General features: G+C 45.7%; 1 protein-coding gene across 4 annotated transcripts in view; it reads right to left on the minus strand.

Moving 5' to 3' along the window:
- Nucleotides 1–24,821, minus strand: part of WDR7 (WD repeat domain 7) — a 516,060-nt gene that overhangs the window by 490,243 nt on the left and 996 nt on the right. The gene's annotated exons all lie outside the window — the stretch shown is intronic.

Raw genomic sequence — 24,821 nt, forward strand, 5'->3', positions numbered from 1 at the left:
CTTTGGCGCTGAGCAGACAGCCCGATGGTGGGAAGTCTGTGAGTCTCCTTATTAAAGAAACAGTAGGAGATGCTGATGGGTGTGTGCGCATGTCCTGGAGAAGCGGCAGCAGTGCTGTGGTGCTGAAGGACAGCACCACAGCACAAAACCTTCCTCCCCATTGCCTGGGATTGGGAAGCAGCGTTCAGGCTTTCACCCGAGTAATGCTCCCTAATGATCGGCCGTCACACAACTGAAACCAGCTATAGGATTTGCCGGCAATCCTCGTGCAGTGACAAGGTGATATGTGACGTGCATTTGCAAGCTACTTATCACTTTAAACGGGCTATGGCACATTTTATTTGTAATGTAAAAATATCACCTGGGAAAAAAACAAGACGAAAAGTGAATTGGATCAGGCCCAGCGTCTCATAGCCTGCAGGCTAGTGGTGCATCCGTACAGCATCTGCCGCTGAACAGTTTTCTAGATCAGGTGTCATTTAACCTGCTACTTACTGCTAGAAATATTGGATGATATGCAAATAATTTCGGCTTCTATGCAAATTCATGCAGCCTGGTGCTGGGACAACCAAAGGCACCGATTGTGGATCTCGAGTGGCACAACTTCAAGCTGCTACAATCTGCATTAAAATTTCCATGAAGTCTAAAATATTATAGCCCAACTTTCATTCCCCGCCTGTCAGCTTCTACCCTGCGCCAGCCGGACGCTTGCTAAAGCTCTGGACAATGGAAAGGTGGTCCCCTTACTGAGTCACATCCAAGCGTGGCTGTGGTGGTGCTCACATGTGACATGTCGCAACTCTTCACCGCATGAAACTGTAGCAGAAAGCCGCTTGTGGCAGGCAGGCAGGCAGTAGGGAGGCTAAACTTACCCACAAGCACACAATTCAGCGGTAAATATTAAAGAAAGCTTAAAGGGAACCTGTACTGAGTAAAATTATTTGAAATAAAGACATGAGGTAACTTTAAATGAACATTACATAGTTACCTTGCCATCAGTTCCTCTCAGAAGCTCACCATTTTCTTCTGATAATAATCCCTTCCAGTTCTGACAACATTTTGTCAGAACTGAAATACATCAGTTGTTGTCAGTTATTTATCAGTTGCTGTTAGTTATAGCTGAGAGGAGAACTGATGTGCGAAGTAATGGCCATGTTTCCCTATGGCTCAAGTGGGCGATGTTACAGTTTAACAGTGTGCTGACCAGAAAGTGGTTATGGGGTAATGGCCATTTTCAAAATGGAGGACAGAAAATTCCATTGATCACAGTGGTCAAACAGGACACAGGAGAGGAGAAAGAGCGAGTAGTAGACTACACAGGAGGTAAGTATGACTTGTGTATGTTTATTTTAAATTTTAAATTTTCAGTTCAGGTTTTCTTTAAAGTGTACCTGAGCCAAAGCTTGAGTACAAAATTAGATATTTACCTAAAGAGAGGAAAGCCTCAGGATCCTATTAAAGGTTTCCCCTCTCTATTCTAATGTCCCCCGTCACTGTGTCCCCCCACCCCCTACCTTAGCGACAATGCATTGCGCCGGATCTGCGGCTGTGCTTGCAGGCCCTACTGCATGGCACACTGCCTGGTAGTCCTGTTGATCCTTTGCCTCTAATCATTTTAGCCGTACTGTAGACCCTGAACAAGCATGCAGATCTGATGGTTCCGACCGAAGTCTGACTGGATTAGCTGAATGCTTGTTTCTGGTGTGATATAGACACTACTGCCGCCAAAAAGCTCAACAGGACAGCCAGGCAACTGGCATTGTTTAAAAGGAAATAAATATGGCAGCCTCCATATTCCTCTGGCTTCAGGTTCCCTTTAGGCCCCATTCACACTTACTAAACGCAAAACGCCGGCGATTTTTGCCGGCGTTTTGCAGGAGTGATTTTTCCACGATTTCATGCAGAAAAATCACTGAACACTGCGGCGATTTTGGCGCCATCGCGTTTAGCGCTTCTATAGCACTGAAACGCGATCACCGGGAAATCGCCTGAAAATGGTTAAGGCGACGCGTTTGCGTTTCACGTTTTTGCCCATTTTGGGGCGATTTGCGGCGATTACCGCAAATCGCCTAAGTAAGAATGGGCCCATAGAATTTCATTATGCTAGCGCTTTTAAAAAGCAGTAGCGTTTGAGCGTTCTGCCGAAATCGCAGCAAAACGCTCTAGTGTGAATGGGGCCTTAGGGAGTTTCTACACAGATAAAAACAAGCTGCAAAGCAGTGCCCACCTGTGTGTAGATAAACATTGGTGTCTGGAGTGGGAAAACAAACAGACCTGCAAAAGGTTCTTGAGCTCCAGCATATGATCTTTACTATTTACCCACTAAACTCCAGTAACCTTGTAAGGGGGAGAAGGGCTGATGTGTGCTACAGAGAGATAGCAGGCTGAGAAACCCCAGCATTCAGGAAGAGCTGGTATTGTAGAAGCCAGAGGTGATCTCAGCTGCCAGAGGAGCACTACTGACAATCCAAGGCATGCTTCTCATTCTCAGGGGTAAAAGGGACTGAGCACCTAAATATGAAAATATACCAAATAAACCTCCCCATAAGGGAGGCTCATGATAGAGAGTGTTCCATGGGGGGTTGGGGGTGATCGGTATTACTTACCTACAGCAGAGCCAGATCATCCACAAGGAAACTTAGGCAGTTGCCCAGGGCCTGGAGACACTAGGGGCCAACTTGACTCTAGTCTCCCTTCAAATCCTACCAAAAATGCCAGTTGGTGGTCAAGGGTGAGCGCAAAGCTCTGCCGTTTACAGATGAACTCTCTGTGGCCAGCACTGCAGCTTATGTTGATTCCCATCTTTATGACACGGCTATAGCTGCAATGCTTGCCATAAACAATGAATCTTTCATCAAGGTAGGGGGGAGGTTAGGCCTGAACGATTTTAGGAAAACATTTAATTGAGCGATTTCGATTTGATTCAGGATTTCCTTCAAATCAAGCTTTGTTCCCTCTCTGTGCGTCTGTCCCCATCTCTCTTTGTGCCCCCTTTATTTCTTTCTGTGTCCCCTTTGTGTCTCTCTGTGCCCGATCTGTGTCTCTCTGTGCCCCCCTCTGTGTCTCTCTCTCTGTTCCCCCATCTCTCTCTCTCTCTCTCTCTCTCTCTCTCACTCTCTCTCACTCTGTCCCCCCTCCTCCTCCGTTCCCCGTTCCTGTTGAGAGCCATCTCTCTCCTCTTTCTCTCTCTGTGCCCCCCCGTCTCTCTCCCCCTCTCTCTCTCTCTCTCTCTCTCTCTCCATGCCTACCGTCTCTCTCTCTCCGTGCCCCCCCCCCCGGTCTCTCTCTCTCTCCGTGCCCCCCCCCCCCCGTCTCTCTCTCTCACTGTGCCCCCCCCCCCCCCGTCTCTCTCTCTCTCTCTCTCCGTGCCCCCCCCCCCAGTCTCTCTCTCTCTTTGTGCCCCCCCCCCAGTCTCGCTCTCTCTCTCTGTGCCCTCCCCCCCGTCTCTCTCTCTCTCCATGCCCCCCCCCCCCGTCTCTCTCCGTGTCCCCCCCCCCGTCTCTCTCTGTGCCCCCCTGTGTCTCTCTCTGTGCCCCCAAGCTGCGGCAGTGCTGGACATACCTTCCAGCACAAGTCCAGTGATGCCCGTCTATCCACTTTGCCTCTTGCAGGCTCTAATGCATGGCATACGTCATGTACGTCTTGTGGCATACAGGAACCATGATGTAGGACGTTCACAAGAGGCGGCAGATGGCGAGAGAGGACGGACAGCACTGGACTCGTGCCGGAAGGTATGTCCAACACAACCAATGCTACGGGCCACACGCGCCAGGACTTGGGGGAAGTTTGATGCCGCTTCTTCAACCTCCCCCCCCCCCCCCATGCAGAAATGATATCACGGAAATCGCTGCTTTAACAATTCTGAACTCGTGATCTTGGTGATTGCGATTTTGGTTTGAATTCGATTTATCGTTCAGGCCTAGAGGAGGTGGGCTGGGCTAGGAGACTTGACCTGATTGGTTTGTGGAGGAGAATTTTGAACAGATTTCTATTCAATAAAACTACACTAATGTCTTAACAGAAAATGAGACTATAACAGCCTACCAGTCAAAATATATATATATTCACTGCAAGAATCATAGACATGTGATGCACAAAACAGTGTACATTGCTAAATAATGCAAATGTAGTATCCTATGCAAACCTGCAGTGAGAAGGACACTGAGGTTGCCATATTGCCCGTCAGTACTGCTGATCTCTTTAGCTGCAACAATGTCTGAATCACATACCTGAAACAAGCATGTAGCTAATCCAGTCAGACTACAGTTAGAGAACCTGTTTTGTATTTTTGTTAAGAGTCTATAGGAGCGCGTACACACGCACTACCAGCGGCAACGACGGGTCCGCCGGACCCTCCCGCTCAGCGGATCGTTCAGAAACGGCCTTATCAATCCGCCGACAGCACGTACACACGAGCAACCGTCGGCTAAAAGCAGGGCTGTGGAGTCGGAGTCGTGCAGTCGGAGTCGAGGAGTCGGGCAATTTTGGGTGCCTGGAGTCGGAGTCGGGAAAAAATGCACCGACTCCTAATGAATTTGTTACTGTAATTAAAATAGAAAATATGATAAAATGTTCTATTTCTCAGATAATAGTCATTAAAAATAATGTATATATACAGTATATATACAGTAATAGCTGTGCTTAGTCCACAAAAATGAAATAAACCAATCAAAATTAGTTACTTGTGCTGCTTCAATAAAGCAGTCCCCGTATTTTTAAGGTCAGATATACATATCTGATTGTGACTGTATATACAGTATGATGTGTACACAGGAATCTCTTATATATACTAAATAACATCTATGCTGTAAGAATAAAGCCTGATGTGTAGCCGTGTCACTAATTGAGATGGTCAATGAGATGGAAATAATTCTGCGCTGATGCTGATTTATGCAAATGTACGCACTCTCTTTGCTCATGAAATAAAATAATTTGATATGTTGTTAAAATTTGGTTTGGTGACTACAAATTAAAGGGTACCTGAGACGGATGAAAAGTAAAGTTTTTTTATACATACCTGGGGCTTCCTCCAGCCCCCTTCAGGCTAATCAGTCCCTCGCTGTCCTCCACCACCCGGATCTTCTGCTAGGAGTCCTGGTAATTCAGCCAGTCAGCGCTGTCCGGCCGCGTGCCGCTCCCACAGCCAGGAACATTCTGCACCTGCGCAATAGTGCTGCACAGGTGTAGTATGCTCCTGGCGGTGGAGTGTGTGCATGCGCACTATGCCCGACTGGCTCAAGTACCTGGACTCATAGCAGAAGATCCAGGTGGTGGAGGAGGACAACAAGGGACTGATTATCCTGAAGGCGGCTGGAGGATGCCCCAGGTATGTATAAAACTAATTTCATCTGTCTCAGGTTTACTTTGTTACACAGTAATACTATACTCTACATATGCACTCCCCACAGAGCTGCAGGGAATCCACTGAGAATGCTGTGCACATTGAACACAGAGGTGTTGTCTGTCACCCATAAACCTTGTTTAGATTGTGCATAAAGAATGTGTAATAGAGGAAGAATCTCCTCATTCCCCTGCAGAGTACCTGCACATCATTCTTACATGTACCCACACTTACATTGCCTAGGGCAGGATAGATGTTCTTTGTTCCGGTTTGTACCTTTTACAAGTACTCTTACCAAGGACTAGTTTTAGTCTAAAGGGAATAAATATAGTAGTCTACATATCCTTCTCACTTCAGTTGTCTTGTAAAATTCCTAAGCGTTGGCAGTTAAGAGACGAATTTCACGTTACATACTTTTAATCAACAAAATTGTAATATGCAAATTAGAGGAGTCGAAGTCGAGGAGTCGGAGTCGGTGGAATCCTAAACTGAGGAGTCGGAGTCGGTGGATTTTTGGACCGACTCCACAGCCCTGGCTAAAAGACTGCCCAGCGTCCGGCGGACCCGTCTTTGCAGTTGGTAGTGCGTGTGTACGCACCTAATGGCTAAAAGTATTAGAGGCAGAGGATCAGCAGGACAGTCAGGCAACTGGAATTGCTTAAAAGGCGATAAGTCATCCACCGTATCCTACTCATTTCAGGTTCCCTTTTAAGGACAACTGAAGTGAGAGGTATATGTAGGCTGCCATATTCATTTCCTTATAATACCAGTTGCCTGGCTATCCTGCTGAGCCTCTGACGCTGATACTTTCATGCCTGGTACACACAATGAGATTTTCTGGCAGATCAACTATTTAAAACATTTCCGATCTGATTTCTGACCAATTTTCCATAGAACGAAAAAACGATCGGACATGTTGGAAATAGTCGATGTGGCAGTAAATCTGCCAGAAAATCTCATCGTGTGTGTACCAGGCATTAGCCATAGACCCTGAACAAGCATATGCAGGATCTGGTGTTTCTGACATTATCTGACAAGATTAGCTGCGTGCTTGTGTCTGGTGTGATTCAGACACTAATGCAGTGAAATAGATCAGCAGGGCTGCCAGGAAAATGGTAGTGTTTAAAGGGAACCTTAACTGAACGGGGGGGTAAAGAGTTTCAATTACCTGGGGCTATTACCAGCCCCCTGCAGCAGTCCTATGACCTCGGAGCCGCTCTGGAATTCTCCGGTCCCCCGCTGTCTGTTTCGTTTTTGACGACTCACCAGTCGGCCGGCCGCCATGCGTATTATTGGATGGATTCCCTACTGCAATTAGCGCTGTTGCAGACCGTGCGGAATGTGGCAACGCGTATTTTTGTACGCTTTGCGGTCCGCAACAGCGCTAATTGCAGTAGGGAATGCGTCCAATAATACGCATGGCGGCCGGCCGACTGGTGAGTCGTCAAAAACGAAACTAAGTGACAACGGGGGACCGGAGGATTCCAGATCGGCTCCGAGGGCACAGGTCTGCTGCAGGGGGCTGGTAATAGCCCCAGGTAAGTGAAACTTTTTACCCCCCGTTCAGTTAAGGTTCCCTTTAAGAGGAAATCAATACGGCAGCCTCCATATTCTTCTCACTACAGTTGTCTTTTAAAAATGTGAGGATGAACTAGAGGTATCAAGGATCTCTCCGGAAAAAAAAAAAAAAAAAAAAAAAAAAATTTGTATAACTCAGCCAGCTACCTCCCTATAAGCGACGGTCTTGTCTTGGAGAACTCATGGAGAAGCATGTGATCAGTTTGGTCAGGTGATAGATATGCAAGTCTCTGATTTACTAGTCGTGATCATGTGTGAAAGCAGGATGTGAGCCCAGCAAATCAGAGCTTTGCAAATCTATCAGCTGATCAAACAAACCAAAACATGAGTTCTACTAGACAGGACCACCACTATTCCCAATCTCACTAGGCTTGCAATAAAAGATAAGTGTCAAGCAACATACTTTGAATAATGATTGTCCACAAAGAGCATGAATTGATTGTCCACAAAGAGCATCAATGATTGTTGTAAGCCCCATCTACACAATACGATTATTTGTACGATTCGATTACGATTCTATTTACGATCCGATTAAATCCGACATGTCCGATCGGGATTCGATTCAGTTCGATTTGCCATTGTTTTGCAATGGTGAATTGAATCGAATCCCGATCGGACATGTCGGATTTAAATCGGATCGCAAATAGAATCGTAGTCGAATCGTGCAAAGAATCGTATCGTGTAGATTGGGCTTTACAAGGCTCGGTTGATAAGTAACATTGCTGTTACATCGCCTCGTGTAGACGGGGCTTTTGGCTGCAATAGTGCCTGAACAACACCCTTAAAACAAGTATACAGCTAATCCAGTCAGACTTAAAGAGAACCTGTACTGAGTAAAAATATTTAAAATAAACACATGAGGTAACTTCAAATGAACATTACATAGTTACCTTGCCATCAGTTCCTCTCAGAAGCTCACCATTTTCTTCTGACAATAATCCCATCCAGTTCTGACAATATTTTGTCAGATCTAAAAAATATATCAGTTGCTGTCAGTTATAGCTGAGAGGAAAACTGATGTACCAGGTAATGTCCATGTTTCCCTATGGCTCAAGTGGGCGATGTTACAGTTTAACTGTGTGCTGACCAGAAAGCTGTTATGGGGTAATGGCCAGTTTCAAAATGAAGGACGGAAAATTCCCTTGATCACAGTGAACAAACAGGACGCAGGAGAGGAGAAAGACACTGAGGAGTAGACTTCATGGAAGGTAAGTATGACTTGTGTATGCTTATTTTGACTTTTAATTTTCAGTTCAGGTTTTCTTTAAGTCAGAAACATCTGATCTGCATGCATGTTTGAAGTATATGGCTAAAAGTATTAGAGTCACAGACTCAGTAGGACAGCCAGACATCTGGTATTGTTTAAAAGGAAATAAATATGGCAGCCTCCATAGCACTCTAACTTCAAGTGTGCTTAACAATTTAACCACTTGAGGACCTAGGGCTTTCTACCCCTTAAAGGGACACTTAAGTCAAACAAAAAAAATGAGTTTTACTCACCTAGGGCTTCCAATAGCCCCCTGAAGCTGTCCGGTGCCCTTGCCGTCTCCCTCCGATCCTCCTGGCCCCGCCAGCAGCCACTTCCTGTTTCGGTGACAGGAGCTGACAGGCTGGGGACGTGAGTGATTCTTCGCGTTCCCAGACACATTAGCACCCTCTATGCTGCTATATGGTATATGATATATGCTATAGCAGCATAGATGGCGCTATTGTGGCCAGGAACGCGAAGAATCACTCGCGTCCCCAGCCTGTCAGCTCCTGTCACCGAAACAGGAAGTGGCTGCCGGCAGGGCCAGGAGGATCGGAGGGAGATGGCGAGGGCACCGGACAGCTGCAGCGGGCTATTGGAAGCCCCAGGTGAGTAAAACTCATTTTTTTTGTTTGACTTAAGTGTCCCTTTAAGGACCGGCCACTTTTTTTTCCCATTCAGACCACTGCAGCTTTCACGGTTTATTGCTCGCTCATACAACCTACCACCTAAATGAATTTTGGCTCCTTTTCTTGTCACTAATAAAGCTTTCTTTTGGTGCTATTTGATTGCTCCTGTGATTTTTACTTTTTATTATATTCATCAAAAAAGACATGAATTTTGGCAAAAAAATGATTTTTTTTAACTTTCTGTGCTGACATTTTTCAAATAAAGTAAAATTTCTGTATACATGCAGCGCGAAAAATGTGGACAAACATGTTTTGGATGAAAAAAAAACCCATTCAGTGTATATTTATTGGTTTGGGTAAAAGTTATAGCGTTTACAAACTATGGTGCAAAAAGTGAATTTTCCCATTTTCAAGCATCTCTGACTTTTCTGACCACCTGTCATGTTTCATGAGGGGCTAGAATTCCAGGATAGTATAAATACCCCCCAAATGACCCCATTTTGGAAAGAAGACATCCCAAAGTATTCACTGAGAGGCATAATGAGTTCATAGAAGATATTATTTTTTGTCACAAGTAAGCGGAAAATGACACTTTGTGACCAAAAAAAAAAAAAGTTTCCATTTCTTCTAACTTGCGACAAAAAAAAAATGAAATCTGCCACGGACTCACCATGCCCCTCTCTGAATACCTTGAAGGGTCTACTTTCCAAAATGGGTCATTTGTGGGGTGTGTTTACTGTCCTGACATTTTGGGGGGTGCTAAATTGTAAGCACCCCTGTAAAGCATAAAGGTGCTCATTGAACTTTGGACCCCTTAGCGCAGTTAGGCTGCAAAAAAGTGCCACACATGTGGTATTGCCATACTCAGGAGAAGTAGTATAATGTGTTTTGGGGTGTATTTTTACACATACCCATGCTGGGTGGGAGAAATATCTCTGTAAATGACAATTTGTTAATTTTTTTTTTACACACAATTGTCCATTTACAGAGATCTTTCTCCCACTCAGCATGGGTATGTGTAAAAAAAAATATACCCCAAAACACATTATACTACTTCTCCTGAGTACGGCGATACCACATGTGTGGCACTCTTTTGCACCCTAACTGCACTAAAGGGCCCAAAGTCCAATGAGTACCTTTAGGATTTCACAGGTCCTTTTGAGAAATTTCGTTTCAAGACTACTCCTCACGGTTTAGGGCCCCTAAAATGTCAGGGCAGTATAGGAACCCCACAAATGACCCCATTTTAGAAAGAAGACACCCCAAGGTATTCCGTTAGGAGTATGGTGAGTTCATAGAAGATTTTATTTTTTGTCACAAGTTAGCGGAAAATGACACTTTGTGAAAAAACACAATTAAAATCAATTTCCGCTAACTTGTGACAAAAAATAAAATCTTCTATGAACTCGCTATACTACTAACGGAATACCTTGGGGTGTCTTCTTTCTAAAATGGGGTCATTTGTGGGGTTCCTATACTGCCCTGACATTTTAGGGGCCCTAAACCGTGAGGAGTAGTCTTGAAACGAAATTTCTCAAAATGACCTGTGAAATCCTAAAGGTACTCATTGGACTTTGGGCCCTTTAGTGCAGTTAGGGTGCAAAAGAGTGCCACACATGTGGTATCGCCGTACTCAGGAGAAGTAGTATAATGTGTTTTGGGGTATATTTTTACACATACCCATGCTGAGTGGGAGAAAGATCTCTGTAAATGGACAATTGTGTGTAAAAAAATCAAGATTGTCATTTACAGAGGTATTTCTCCCACCCAGCATGGGTATGTGTAAAAATACACCCCAAAACAGATTATACTACTTCTCCCGAGTACGGCGATACCACATGTGTGGCACTTTTTTGCACCCTAACTGCACTAAGGGGCCCAAAGTCCAATGAGTACCTTTAGGATTTCACAGGTCATTTTTGTTTCAAGACTACTCCTCACGGTTTAGGGCCCCTAAAATGCCAGGGCAGTATAGGAACCCCACTAATGACCCCATTTTAGAAAGAAGACACCCCAAGGTATTCCGTTAGGAGTATGGTGAGTTCATAGAAGTTTTTATTTTTTTGTCACAAGTTAGCGGAAATTGATTTTAATTGTTTTTTTTCACAAAGTGTCATTTTCCGCTAACTTGTGACAAAAAATAAAATCTTCTATGAACTCACCATACTCCGTACGGAATACCTTTGGGTGTCTTCTTTCTAGAATGGGGTCATTTGTGGGGTTCCTATACTGCCCTGGCATTTTAGGGGCCCTAAACCGTGAGGAGTAGTCTTGAAACCAAATGTCGCAAAATGACCTGTGAAATCCTAAAGGTACTCATTGGACTTTGGGCCCCTTAGCGTACTTAGGGTGTAAAAAAGTGCCACACCTGTGGTACCGCCGTACTCAGGAGAAGTAGTATAATGCGTTTTGGGGTGTATTTTTACACATACCCATGCTAAGTGGGAGAAATATCTCTGTAAATGACAATTGTTTGATTTTTTTACACACAATTGTCCAATTACATAGACATTTCTCCCACCCAGCATGGGTATGTGTAAAAATACACCCCAAAACACATTATACTACTTTTCCTGAGTACGGCGGTACCACATGTGTGACACTTTTTTGCAGCCTAGGTGCGCTAAGGGGCCCAACGTCCTATTCACAGGTCATTTTGAGGCATTTGTTTTCTAGACTACTCCTCGCGGTTTAGGGGCCCTAAAATGCCAGGGCAGTATAGGAACCCCACAAGTGACCCCATTTTAGAAAGAAGACATCCCAAGGTATTCCGTTAGGTGTATGGCGAGTTCATAGAAGATTTTATTTTTTGTCACAAGTTAGTGAAAAATGACACTTTGTGAAAAAAAAAAAACAATAAAAATCAATTTCCGCTAACTTTTGACAAAAAATAAAATCTTCTATGAACTCGTCATACACCTAACAGAATACCTTGGGGTGTCTTTTTTTTCTAAAATGGGGTCACTTGTGGGGTTCCTATACCGCCCTGGCATTTTACGGGCCCAAAACCGTGAGTAGTCTGGAAACCAAATGTCTCAAAATGACTGTTCAGGGGTATAAGCATATGCAAATTTTGATGACAGGTGGTCTATGAGGGGGCGAATTTTGTGGAACCGGTAATAAGCAGGGTGGCCTTTTAGATGACAGGTTGTATTGGGCCTGATCTGATGGATAGGAGTGCTAGGGGGGTGACAGGAGGTGATTGATGGGTGTCTCAGGGGGTGGTTAGAGGGGAAAATAGATGCAATCAATGCACTGGGGAGGTGATCGGAAGGGGATCTGAGGGTTTGGCCGAGTGATCAGGAGCCCACACGGGGCAAATTAGGGCCTGATCTGATGGGTAGGTGTGCTAGGGGGTGACAGGAGGTGATTGATGGGTGTCTCAAGGTGTGATTAGAGGGGGGAATAGATGCAAGCAATGCACTGGCGAGGTGATCAGGGCTGGGGTCTGAGGGCATTCTGAGGGTGTGGGCGGGTGATTGAGTGCCCTAGGGGCAGATAGGGGTCTAATCTGATAGGTAGCAGTGACAGGGGGTGATTGATGGGTAATTAGTGGGTGTTTAGGGTAGAGAACAGATGTAAACACTGCACTTGGGAGGTGATCGGACGTCGGATCTGCGGGCGATCTATTGGTGTGGGTGGGTGATCAGATTGCCCGCAAGGGGCAGGTTAGGGGCTGATTGATGGGTGGCAGTGACAGGGGGTGATTGATGGGTGGCAGTGACAGGGGGTGATTGATGGGTGATTGATAGGTGATTGACAGGTAATCAGTGGGTTATTACAGGGGAGAACAGAAGTAAATATTGCACTGGCGAATTGATAAGGGGGGGTCTGAGGGCAATCTGAGCGTGTAGGCGGGTGATTGGGTGCCCGCAAGGGGCAGATTAGGGTCTGATCTGATGGGTAACAGTGACAGGTGGTGATAGAGGGTGATTGATGGGTAATTAGTGGGTGTTTAGAGGAAAGAATAGATGTAAACAATGGATTTGGGAGGTGATCTGATGTCGGATCTGCGGGCGATCTATTGGTGTGGGGGGGTGATCAGATTGCCCGCAAGGGGCAGGTTAGGGGCTGATTGATGGGTGGCAGTGACAGGGGGTGATTGAGGGGCGATTGACAGGTGATCAGGGGGGATAGATGCATACAGTACATTGGGGGGGGGTCTGGGGAGAATCTGAGGAGTGGGGGGGTGATCAGGAGGGAGTAGGGTGGGAATAAAAAAAAAAATAGCGTTGACAGATAGTGACAGGGAGTGATTGATGGGTGATTAGGGGGGTGATTGGGTGCAAACAGGGGTCTGGGGGGTGCTGTGGGCGATCTGGGGCAGGGGGGGGGGGGAAATCAGTGTGCTTGGTGCAGACTAGGGTGGCTGCAGCCTGCCCTGGTGGTCCCTCGGACACTGGGACCACCAGGGCAGGAGGCAGCCTGTATAATACACTTTGTAAACATTACAAAGTGTATTATACACTTTGTATGCGGCGATCGTCGGGTTAACATCTCGCCGGCGCTTCCGTATGGCCGGCGGGATGTTGCGGCGGGTGAGCGGCGCCAGGCGGAGGCGGAGGATCGCGTCACGGATGACGCGATCGCTCCGCCCATGCCCCTACAAGGACCGCCGCCATTTGTCTATACGGCGGTCCTTGCGGGGTCCACTTCCCGGCCGCCTCTGTGCGTTAGGCGGTCGGGAAGTGGTTAAAATACACATGTATTAGAAGTACATTGCTCTCCATCTCCTTATGGGGGATTCTCATTATTTCCTTTATTCTTTACAAAAGCACTCCCTTAAACCGATCTAAACAAAGATACCAACCTTCCTACTTGCTTGCACACTGTTTTGGCAGTTGGACTGAGCACCTGCCATTCAGGAAGTAATTTTAAAAATAAAGAAAACCCTGAAAATCCCCCATGAGGAGATGGACTTGTCCAATACCTGTCAGTTCTGTGAAGATTTTGACTATCTATTGTAGGTGACAGCAAGATTGGAAAAAATAAATGTATAGTGCATTTTACTTTGGAACAAATGTACATTTTATACATATGCATTCACGTGCATTTTAACATTACAATCTGTCTCGGAAGTGGTCCTTTTACGTTTGAAACACTTGTAGAAAACAAAAATGTACTGTTGAGCTAGAGTTAAAGAGGACCTTAACTTATGCATAGGAAAACTACAGTTTGCTTTCTTAAAACAGAAAGAATTTGCGATAATTCAGGTTGGAGTGAGCTTGAGATGTCTCCCAGTGCAACACTGCTGAAATATGCAAATTAACCATTGTTGCCCTTAGAAGCTAAACACCCCTTCAGATCCTACAATTTAGGCTGGTAACGGAGATCACCGCGGCTGAACGGCAGACCGCGAGAGGAAGGCGGGGGACTCGGACGTGTTTATGGGGCAGGAGGAAGCCCCGGGCAAGTATCAGACCTGTACTTTCTTTTGTCTCTGAGCCTCTTTAAAGAGAGACTCCGACCAATAACTGAACTTTATCCCAATCAGTAGCTGATACCCCCTTTTACATGAGAAATCTATTCCTTTTTACAAACAGACCATCAGGGGGCGCTGTATGACTGATATTGTGGTGAAACCCCTCCCACAAGAAACTCTGAGGACCGTGGTACTCCTGGCAGTTTCCTGTCTGTGGGCCAGATTTATCAAAGCATTACCGACAGTTTTTTCTTCAAAAACTGTTCTAACCAGCAGAAGAACAGTTCTGCATGATAGTAAGAGCCTTCCCAAAGCCTAGGTAATAGCGGCAGTTTAGAAAAGATTTCTAGAGCTACACTACAGTTAAGAAAAGTGTAAATCCATTCCTTAACTGCTGCAGACAAGAAGTGCTCATTAGCAGTTCTAAAGACAGTGCAGGCTAGCTGTGATTTGTGAAGGGCTCCTCCCCCCTCACTCAGAGCTTGCTGACAGCAGGTGTGTTGGTTACCTCAGCAACAGCAAGTCCCCTCACACACTGCACTGCCTGAGAGACCTTCCTAGCTCCTTCTAGTCCTTACAGTTTAAGAAGGAATCTGAATCTAGTGATTTCTTAGGATGTCTGAGACAGTTCTGCACAGGTTTCTAAAAACCTCCTAAATATTTTGTCTGAGGCTAGATTCACAGTGGGACGTTGCGTTTTGATGCCACGTTAAAGTCGCACCGCAAACTTACAACGCAACGCGCCCAAAAAGTGGCAACGCAGCGTTACCGTCACATACAGCAGATACAGTAAAAAATACAGGCAATGAAAAGTATGCTTCCAAGTCATTACTGAGCATGTGCAAACAGTCTAACGCAGCTAATAACGTGTATAACGCACTGCATGCACTTAACGTGCAGCATTAGACACGAACGCAACGTGTGCACTGTGAACAGGTCATTGATTTTTCATTGCAGTGAGTTATTCTGCGTTAAATGCTGTTTTAACGTGCGACTTTAACGTCCCACTGTGAACTTAGCCTCAGACACTCTTGATAAATCTGGCCCTGTGAACCCTGTTACATTGTGGGAAAATTGCTGTTTACAGCTGTTTCCAACTACCAAAAAATCATGCAGCAGCTACATCACCTGCCAACAGGAAAAATGTCACCATGCAATAAATGTCAGAATGTAAATCAGGGATTTAAAAAATTTTATAATGGGCAAACACTGACTAAATCATTTATACATAATTATTGTAAAAACAAAGCACTTTTCTTATTACATTAATTTTCACTGGAGTTCCTCTTTAACCCCCTTGCCGTTCCAATTCTGACTGCAAGGGGGCGGTGCAGCACTTATTTTTTTTAAATCATGTAGCAAGCCCAGGGCTCGCTACATGATAGCCGCTGACAAGCGGCATCCCCCTACCTAGTTCGATCGCTGCCGGCGGTCTTTGCAAGCAGGAAATCCCGTTCAAAATGGGATTTCCTGCAGGGCTTCCCCCGTCGCCATGGCGACGGGGCGGGATGACGTCACCAACGTCGGGATGTCAGAGGGAATCCCGATCCACCCCTAAGCGCTGCCTGGCACTGATTGGCCAGGCTGCGAAGGGGTCTGGAGGGGGGGGGGCTTGCGGCACGGCGGGTAGCGGCGAATCTGCGGCGATCGGGATATGCACGCAGCTAGCAAAGTGCTAGCTGCGTGCAGTAAAAAAAAAAATTGTGAAAATCGGCCCAGCGGGGCCGGAGAAATCCTTCTGCGCAGGTTACCCCAAGCTGAGCTCGGGATAACCGGCAAGAAGTTTAAGCTATACTTTAAGTAGAGATGATCAGTTTATTCTACTCAAGCAAAATTCATGGGGAAGCAAGGGACTGGCTTGTGAGCCTCTTGAATAGCTATGATCACCTCACTTCCTTCCTCTCTTAGAATACATAGGAAACAGGAGCGAGACATCACATGATCATGACCAGCCATTCAGATGTCTAAACTGCACAATATCAGTATGCTTGCATCCACGGGAGCACGATCAGGAGGTGCGCAGCCCAGGGCCATGCATGCAGCTTTCAAAGAGGGGAACAGTTACTGATTGGAGGACAGCGAGGGACCAGAAGGCCTACAGGGGCTGGAAGAAACCCCAGGTAATTCAAACTGGCCACCTTTATTTCCCTTTAAGATTCCTTAAAGCGGACCTGAACTCTTGCACTGGAGAGAAGGAAAACACAGAGAAATCCACCCTGTGTGTGTTAATAGAGAACAGCCTGTCTAATTCTCCCTTCTCAGGAAATAATGAGCCAATGTAATTTGAGCTGTCAGCTCTCTGCCAAATTCTGAGCCAATATGCAAACACAGGAGCTTAACCCTTTCTGTGCTCCTAGCAAACCAGGAAGTAACTACACTGCAGCATCTCTGCAGGAGCTCTATAAGCTGTAACAAGGAAATGTTTTTCTGTAAAGGTTGCTTATATTTTAGAGCAGAGAGGAAGTTCTGTGTTCATGTCCGCTTTAAGGCTAGTTGCACAAAAGGTAAGTTGCGATTTGTGGGTGGCAGCCTCTGTGTTGCCTGAACCACTTTGGTTGCCTCACGCCGCACTGTGGCCTGTCTCAGTGAGATTAAAAGGCCACTGCGGCGGGGGGGGGGGGGGAGAGCGACGCATTGCCATAGTGTGCAAGGGGCCTGAAAGGGACCATCTTTCCTTTGGAGACAAATCCTATTTTCTCCTCAATAGCTCCTAATTTAGGTTTTATGTATGCGTTGACTAATAAAAGCGTGACAACTTTGAAGTTCAATATCTACATTATTTTACGGCTAATTTTTATTTAGCAAAGTTTCCAAAAGGACTGCTTATTCTAAGGCGTCCATTTTCTCCCTCCCTAAAACACTGTCTCCTAAAAATGAGGGGCGTGGGTTCGTTTCCCTGCCGACGCCCCTCTGCAAAATTAACTAGCATATAACTGTGAATTTATGGACTGCCATTAGAATGCTGAGAAACAGGGAAGGAAAGAAAAGGAGGGAAAACTAAAGAGAAGAGAAAACTTAAAAAAAAAAAAAAAACTACAAACAGAGTTGGAAACTGGTAGGAGTTATGGCCTATAAAGGAAGCAGAGCACCTTTAAAAAAAAATGACACTAAGTCCAGCCCTGGTAACTGGCTCAGTTGCGTCAGTCTGGGTCTACTGCGCATCCGGCAGACCGCGGGAGGACGACGAGGGACGTATTTATGCTGCTGGAGGAAGCTGCGGGCGACTATCAAATCATCTTTCCGCCACCGAAAGAGGCTTGGGAAGTCTTTAGGAGCCCAAGTGCTCCCGAAGATAGGCGACTCCATACTGCACCTGCGCGAGCACACACCCTCACACTCACGCAGGCGCAGTATGGAGCCGCCTGTCTTCAGGAGCACTCGGCCTCCCAAAGACTTCCGAAGTCCCCCGCAGCGCGGGATTCAAATGGAGAGTCAGCACTTAACAGAGGGGACCGGGAGAGGAGAGGGAAGGCTCATTAGGACCCAGACCTTTCCCTCTTCATAGGTAATTATGTGGCTCATTTTTTTTTAACAGTTCCTATTGACTTTAATGGCCCAAAGGATTATGGTCCATTTCCTGTCCTCTCCGCGTTGAGAATTGTGGTCCACTTCCTATCAGCTGCATACCTCCAGGACGTCTTTAAAAGACAACCAGGGCTTTTGTTGGCTTTGGAAGGCGACTGCCAGCGGTTTCTATTGTCGTTCAGGGAACACTGACAACTCCAGAAGCCGCATGCAGCTTCTGAGAGAGGTTGGTCAACCGCAACACTCTCAAACACAAACCCATAAGCATGTCCGTGTCCCTCGCCGTCCTCCTACGATGTCCCGTTCAGCCGCGGTGAGCGGCTCAGTGACATCAGCGGCAGACCTTCTGCGCATGCGTAGAGTGCCCCGGCTGACGTCACTCAGTCAGAATGACTCAGACTGAGCTGCTTACCGGTGGCTGAACGGGAGATCGCTGGAGGACAGCGAGGGACACATCCATGCTTACGGGGCTGGAGGAAGCCCCGGGTAAGTGTGTAAAAAAAAAAAAAAAAAAAAAAAAAAAAAAAAAAACACCAGGAAGACTCAGCTCTGAGTCTCTTTAAACAACAATAAAAACTGCTGACCGTCATCCTTGTGAGATATATATTAAAAATAATAATAATAATGATGATGACTGGTTTATTTGTGTAAGTGTGTAAGTAAGCTAGTGATCATGTGACTGCATGGTCCAGATCTTATCAATTCCCGGAAGCTCCAGCATTTCACAATCATACAATGCCTATTCATGTCTGCACCCATCCCCAACACAATGCTGTGCTATGCAGAAAATGACAAGATCATGACCATGTGGTCACAGGACTCAAACTAAGTACATGAGATCTGCAGATATCATAGACTATGAATGCATTTTGAAGGAACTGATCTTTTGCATGTGTGCAGCATCTTTGTGAACAGCATCTTGCAAAGATTTTTATCTGATGTGTTACTCCATAATAGAATAGACTCTGTAGCGTATGCTCTCATACTGCTGTACATGGAAGGGGGTAAAATTGGTCTGTGAGCTTTCATGTTGCCAAGACTTTTATCTCAAGTGTGTACTTAGCCTTAGGGTAGGGCCATACACTAAATTTATTTTCTCAATTAGAAGTTTGATTAGACAAAAATGTCTAAGAGCCGTTTTTCAAGAGTTTTGAAATGCGATTCCAGTTGCTATTGGATTGCAAAAGGTTAGGTCCTCACTCTACTTATGGAAACCGCTTTCCATTAGTGTGCTGCATCTGAAACACGATTTTGTTTCCTCAAACGCAATAGTCGTGCTTGCTGCATTTTTCGCACACTTGAGCTTACAAAGTATTGTGCTGCTATGCCATTTTTCTGCGATTCAAAATATTTTCCTGCCCCCTTTTTTCCCCTTTGTCATCAGAAATTCCAAACGCACCACAATCTACCGATTGCAAATTGAAGTAAAACTATGTCATTTTGTTTATCATAATTATGATCGATATTACGACGAAACACTGAGCCACAATGTTGGGTTTTGGCCGGTCGATAGTAATTATGATTGATTACCGTAATATTACAAATCGAAAGCAAAAAATTGTATAGTGTATGGCCAGCTTTACTCTCTGAAGTTGCACGTTGTCCTAATGTTATGTCATCCTTCAGGATCTCTCACTTCCTTCAACTCAATTTGAGTAAAAGGAAATGATTATGCTTCTTCCATCCGAATGCCCATCTGATACACAAAATAACTGATTATTATTAGTGTTTATATAGCGTCAACATCTTCTGCAACGCTATGTCACTGACTGTCCTCAGAGGAACTTACAATCTATCTGTTATCTTCAGCCAGTTATCTTCAGACACTGTTGACCCTTCCACTGATGGAAGAGGGGTTACCCAGTAGTGGGATCTAAGTGAGCACGGGTCTTCGCCCACACCCCCTTGAGGGGAGAGCAAGATTTCGGTGCCTAGTGCCCACCAGGTCACTACTGGGATAACCTCAGCTAGTGGTTGGGAGAACAGAGACGCTAATATGTGAGAAGGAGAAGACGTAGTCAGACAGTAGCCGGAGGTCCGGGACAGGCGGCGATCAACGTAATCAGGTCACAAGAAGTCGGGGCAGGCAGCAATCAACGGAGGTCGGGGTGACAAGCCAGGCGTCGGGGCAGGCAGCAATCAACTGAGGTCAGGGTCACAAGCCAGGAGTCGGGGCAGGCAGCAATCAACGGAGGTCGGGGTGACAAGCCAGGCGTCGGGGCAGGCAGCAATCAACTGAGGTCAGGGTCACAAGCCAAGGGTCAAACCAGGAGTCAATCAGAGTAGCAACAGGAAGCAGTAGAATCACCACGGGGCTTACACCAAGCTGTCAGAACGAGCAGCACTGTCACAGAGGGCAGTGCTGCTTATATCAGAATCATTTATTTCGCCAAGTACAACTTGGGGGTTGTACCCGGAATTATTTTTGGCACATACAGGGTCGGTGATGGTACGATAACAGCAGAAACATAGAAATACAGCAAGGTAGTTTCAGAGATGTATAGCAGTCATCAATTACAGAATTCCCACGTTCACGTTGCACATTACACAAACTTAAGCTATGTGGGTCCGTCTGAGTGCTATGTCGAGCGGAGCTGCCTGCTGCACTCTGTGCGGCGCTCATTGCTCTGCAGCAATACTGTGGAGACCTAATCAGCACATTGGAAATTTGCGCTAATTTTTCACACGTGCTGATGCGACCTTTTCGGCGCACGCGCCTGCAGCGTGATGCCAGATACCGCCGACCAGAAAATAAACAAAGCAGTCCCAGGAAACCCCCGCGCGTGCGTACAACAGAACTGGTTCGGGAATGCCGCAAAAGCCTGGTAAGGTGAGTGTGACACTATCCCTACCATAGTCATCTGTCATTGTAGTCAGACCAATTTTGGGGGGGAAGCCAATTAACTTATCTGTATGTTTTTGGGATGTGGGAGGAAACCAGCTTGCCTGGAGGAAACCCACAAAGACACCTGAAGCACATACAAACTCTGTGCAGACCGTGCCCTGGCTGGGATTAGACTCAGGGACCCAGCGCTGCAAGGCGATAGTGCCATCCACTATGCCACTGTGCTGATTTAGCTTTTCTCAATCATGACCGATATTGAAATAGGATGGTAAACTGAAATTAAATTAGCAATGCACAGGGTTGCATTACATGTCTGTATGGTTTGCATTAGATATATGTAAATTACCTGGTTGGCTCACCCCTGGGCTATTTTTCGCATTCAGCTGACGAGTTTGAAAGATTCACCTTTACTAAAGATCAACTAGGGCTTTAATAACCTCTTGTCTTGAGCTAAGAAATATCTCACAGATTTGCTCCTTCCTTACACTGTTCCCCACAGAAGTCTGGTGCAAAAGTTGAGGATGCAAGGACTGGGGAAGAGTCTGTGTGCATGGATGGGGAACTGGCTAATGGACAGAAAACAAAGAGTTGTGGTCAATGAACCTTATTCAAAATGGGAGACTGTTAGCATTGGGGTCCCACAGGGGTCAGTACTGGGTCCGGTACTCTTCAATGTATTAATTCATGATCTAGTAGGTGCAGTAGTGAGCAATGTTATTTTTGCAGATGATACAAAATTGTGCAGAATCATCAACTCTCATGAAGATAGTGTCATATTGCAACAGGATCTGGATAGGATGGCTATATGGGCACATACATGGCAGATGAAATTCAATGTTGAAAAATGTAAAGTCATGCATTTTGGTCGTACCAATGGTCTAGCACCATACAAAATAAACGGGATACAGATGGGGACATCAAACTTGGAGAAGGACTTAGGAGTACTCATCGACAACAAGTTAAATAATCGTACTCAATGCCAAGCCGCTGCAGCTAAAGCGAATAAAAATTTGGGATGCATTGAAAGGGAAATAAAAACTCAAGATTCTAGTTGTATAAATAGCTAAAGCTGCAGCGGCTAGGACAACATTGCCTATAACGCCCAATCACATCACAGCGGATACAACCCCCAACAGAAAGCCACCTTTTTGGACGGTAAACTCGTACTTTCTCAAAGTGGTAGGTCCTACCACTCTATTGGCCAGAAAGACAGGACCGTTGCACAGAAGACCTTTCGAAGGTGTGTTGTCTCCCCAGTTTGAACCAGCTGTCCTTCAAGAGAGCTTGCATTATTAATGCCCCTACCAGAGTTACAGTCCAATTTGCTTACCCTAGTCTGAGACCGAAAAGCTAGCCAACCTACCAGTATGGGAGGTAATCGGGGTTCCCTCAGTACTATATTCCCAAGACAGCACTAAAGACGGTACAAACACTGAATATCTGTCACCCTAACGTTATCATGGGTAAACATTAGGTGATCATTTTGGATGATGTTTTGCAGCACCATACAGAAACACAGCTGCACAGCTGGTTCTGTTCTATGGGAAGGGGAGAAAGCTACAGTGGCACCAAAAAATACGGTCTTGATGATCCGGCATAATAGATTGATAAACAACATCTGGGGCACCAAAACTAACAATTTTACCCCGAGGCAATTTCAAACATCTTGTGAAGAAAATCTTGTGCTTATCTACTTTAGGGGATCCAGCAGGAAACCACTTGGACAACAGTTCTTCAACCACAGCACCCTTTTACAGCGTGAAGTGTTACCGTATAACTGGCCAAATAGTGTTTCGTGTAGTTTGCTACAACCTATCTGACTGACTGAAAGCTAGCTGCCTTGTCTGTCCTATGGATGTGCTAATAAGGTTTCTTGGATTTTACATCATGGTGCATAGCTCCCAGCTGTCCCTCTTTTGGAGGGACAGTCGCTCTTTGGGAGCCCTGTCCCACTGTCCCTCTTTCCTCCTCATTCGTCCCTCTTTCAGGACTTTGTCCCTCTTTCTATTTAAATATATGTATTTCTCTACTGAAAAATGTGTTTGATTGACTCTAAACTTTATTCCTGTCCTTGAAGGCTGCTTTCACAATGAAACGTTACAGGCGCACGTTAGAGCAGCCTGTAACGCAGCCCAACTCACAGTAATGAAAAATCAATGGCCTGTTCACAGTGCCCACATTGCGTTACGTTCAAGGAAAGTGCAGCATGCGCTATAGGTGGTTTTAGCTGCGTTAGACTGTTTGCACATGCTCAGTAAGGGGAGAGTCCGCTATTGTTCCTAGCCACATGGCTAATTAATATCCACTGCACTGTAGTGTTGTCCAGATCATGAATAATTCGGATCTTTGGATCTTTTTTGTGAGTCGAATCATCCGGATCATCACAATGAAGGATTCGGTTCACAGTGGATGTCTGGAAGAAACAGGAACTGCAGCTTCTGGTCACAAGCACAATCTTCCTGCTGCATCCCTCCCTTCCCCATTAGCACCCTCAATGTGCCTTCATTCTCCTGCACCTCTCACTCTGCTGCACCCCCAGTCTGCTTCCCTAGTAAAATGATTCAAACATTCGGTTCAAAGATCCGGATCTTTTCAATGATCCAATTCGAATCATTGAAAAGATCCAGACTTCCCAGGATAGCACCAAGAGCCTCATAACACATCTCAATCTGACGTCCAACTTCAACACCACCATGCGTTGCGTTAGGGGCACGTTATGCGACCGTAACGTCCCCTAAAACGCAACGTCTTGGTGTGAAAGAGGCCTAAATTTATATATTTCTTATTTTCAAATGTTAATATGAAGGAAAATGAACCAGGATAGAAAGGACCAGTTTTGTTTGAGTTATTAAACAACATATTTTTCTTATGAAATCTTTATGGTATTCGTGACTAAGGGTTTCCCAGGGGCGTGATCAAGGACGTGGCTTGTGGGTCCCTCTTCTTCATCTCAAAAAGTTGGGGAGGTATGCATGGTGTCCTGTGGGTTTCTGTGCTAAATTTCAATATGCTGCCTTGTGGAGGGTTGCCACTGGCACCACCTACCTACAAGGGGGTTAGTAGTGCTCTACCTACTTTGTCTTCCTATCTGAAACCTGTCCATCTCGTTAGTGGAATTTCCTATGAGGTTTCTTGGTGGGTTCCCTCAAGCAGACTAGCACCACAAATCTAGCATTGGTATACAGAGTAACAGAGACAGAAGACCATAACTATAATAGTGACATTACACAGTGAGACAGCAAGACCGTGTACTCCGTAAACCCCAAGTGATGTCAGAACTATATAAATACATAATAATCACACAGAGACTTCTAGCACAATTTAACAACATTAAATAATGAAAAGACTTGCATAGCACTGATGTATGCCATAAATTAAAGAAAGTAGAATTTAAAAGGACAACCAAACTGAGAAGAATATAGAGGTTGCCATATGTATTCCCTTTTAAACAATACCAGTTTCCTGGTAACCCTGCTGATCTATTTGGCTGCAGTGGTGTCTAAATAACACCAGAAAAAAAGCATGCAGCTAATCTTGTCAGACCTGACAACAATGTCAGAAACTCCTGATCTGTTGCATGCTTGTTCAGGGTCTTTGGCTAAACGTATTCGAGGCAGGGGATCAGCAGGGCTGCCAAGTGACTGGTATTATGAAATATTGCAGCCTCCACATTCCTCTCACTTCAGGTGTCTACTTTAGGCTAGTCTACTTCAGGGAACCCAGCAGGAAACCTCATAGGAAACAGTTCTCCAATCACAGCACCCTCTAAAGCACAAAGCATTGTGATTGGCCAAATAGTGTGGTTGTAGTTTACTAGCAGTTCGAGAGAGTGCCGTCCACCCACTCATGTTAGCAGAATTTCCCTATGAGGTATACAGCTGGGTCCCCTAAAGTAGACTAGCGCCAAATTTAACTTAAAGTGCACCTGAGATGAACAATAGTACACCATTTATACTTACCTGGGGCTTCCTCCAGCCCCATACAGGCCGTGAGCTCCCTCGCCGTCCTCCTGGGCTTCGCCATTGTCAGGACCAGATACAGTCGGTTGTGCAGCCTGGACGTGTGCGCCCTGTCACTGGCGCAGACGCTCCCAGCCACAAGAGTGAAATGGGGCACGCAGCAGACCACGACTGGCAAAGTTTCAGGTCCTGACCATGGGACAAGAGAGAAGCCCAGGAGCAAGGCAAGGGAGCTCTAGACCTCCATAGGGCTGGAGGAAGCCCCAGGTAAGT

The sequence above is a fragment of the Hyperolius riggenbachi genome, chromosome 1 (assembly GCF_040937935.1).
Source record: "Hyperolius riggenbachi isolate aHypRig1 chromosome 1, aHypRig1.pri, whole genome shotgun sequence".
Lineage (NCBI taxonomy): Eukaryota > Metazoa > Chordata > Amphibia > Anura > Hyperoliidae > Hyperolius > Hyperolius riggenbachi.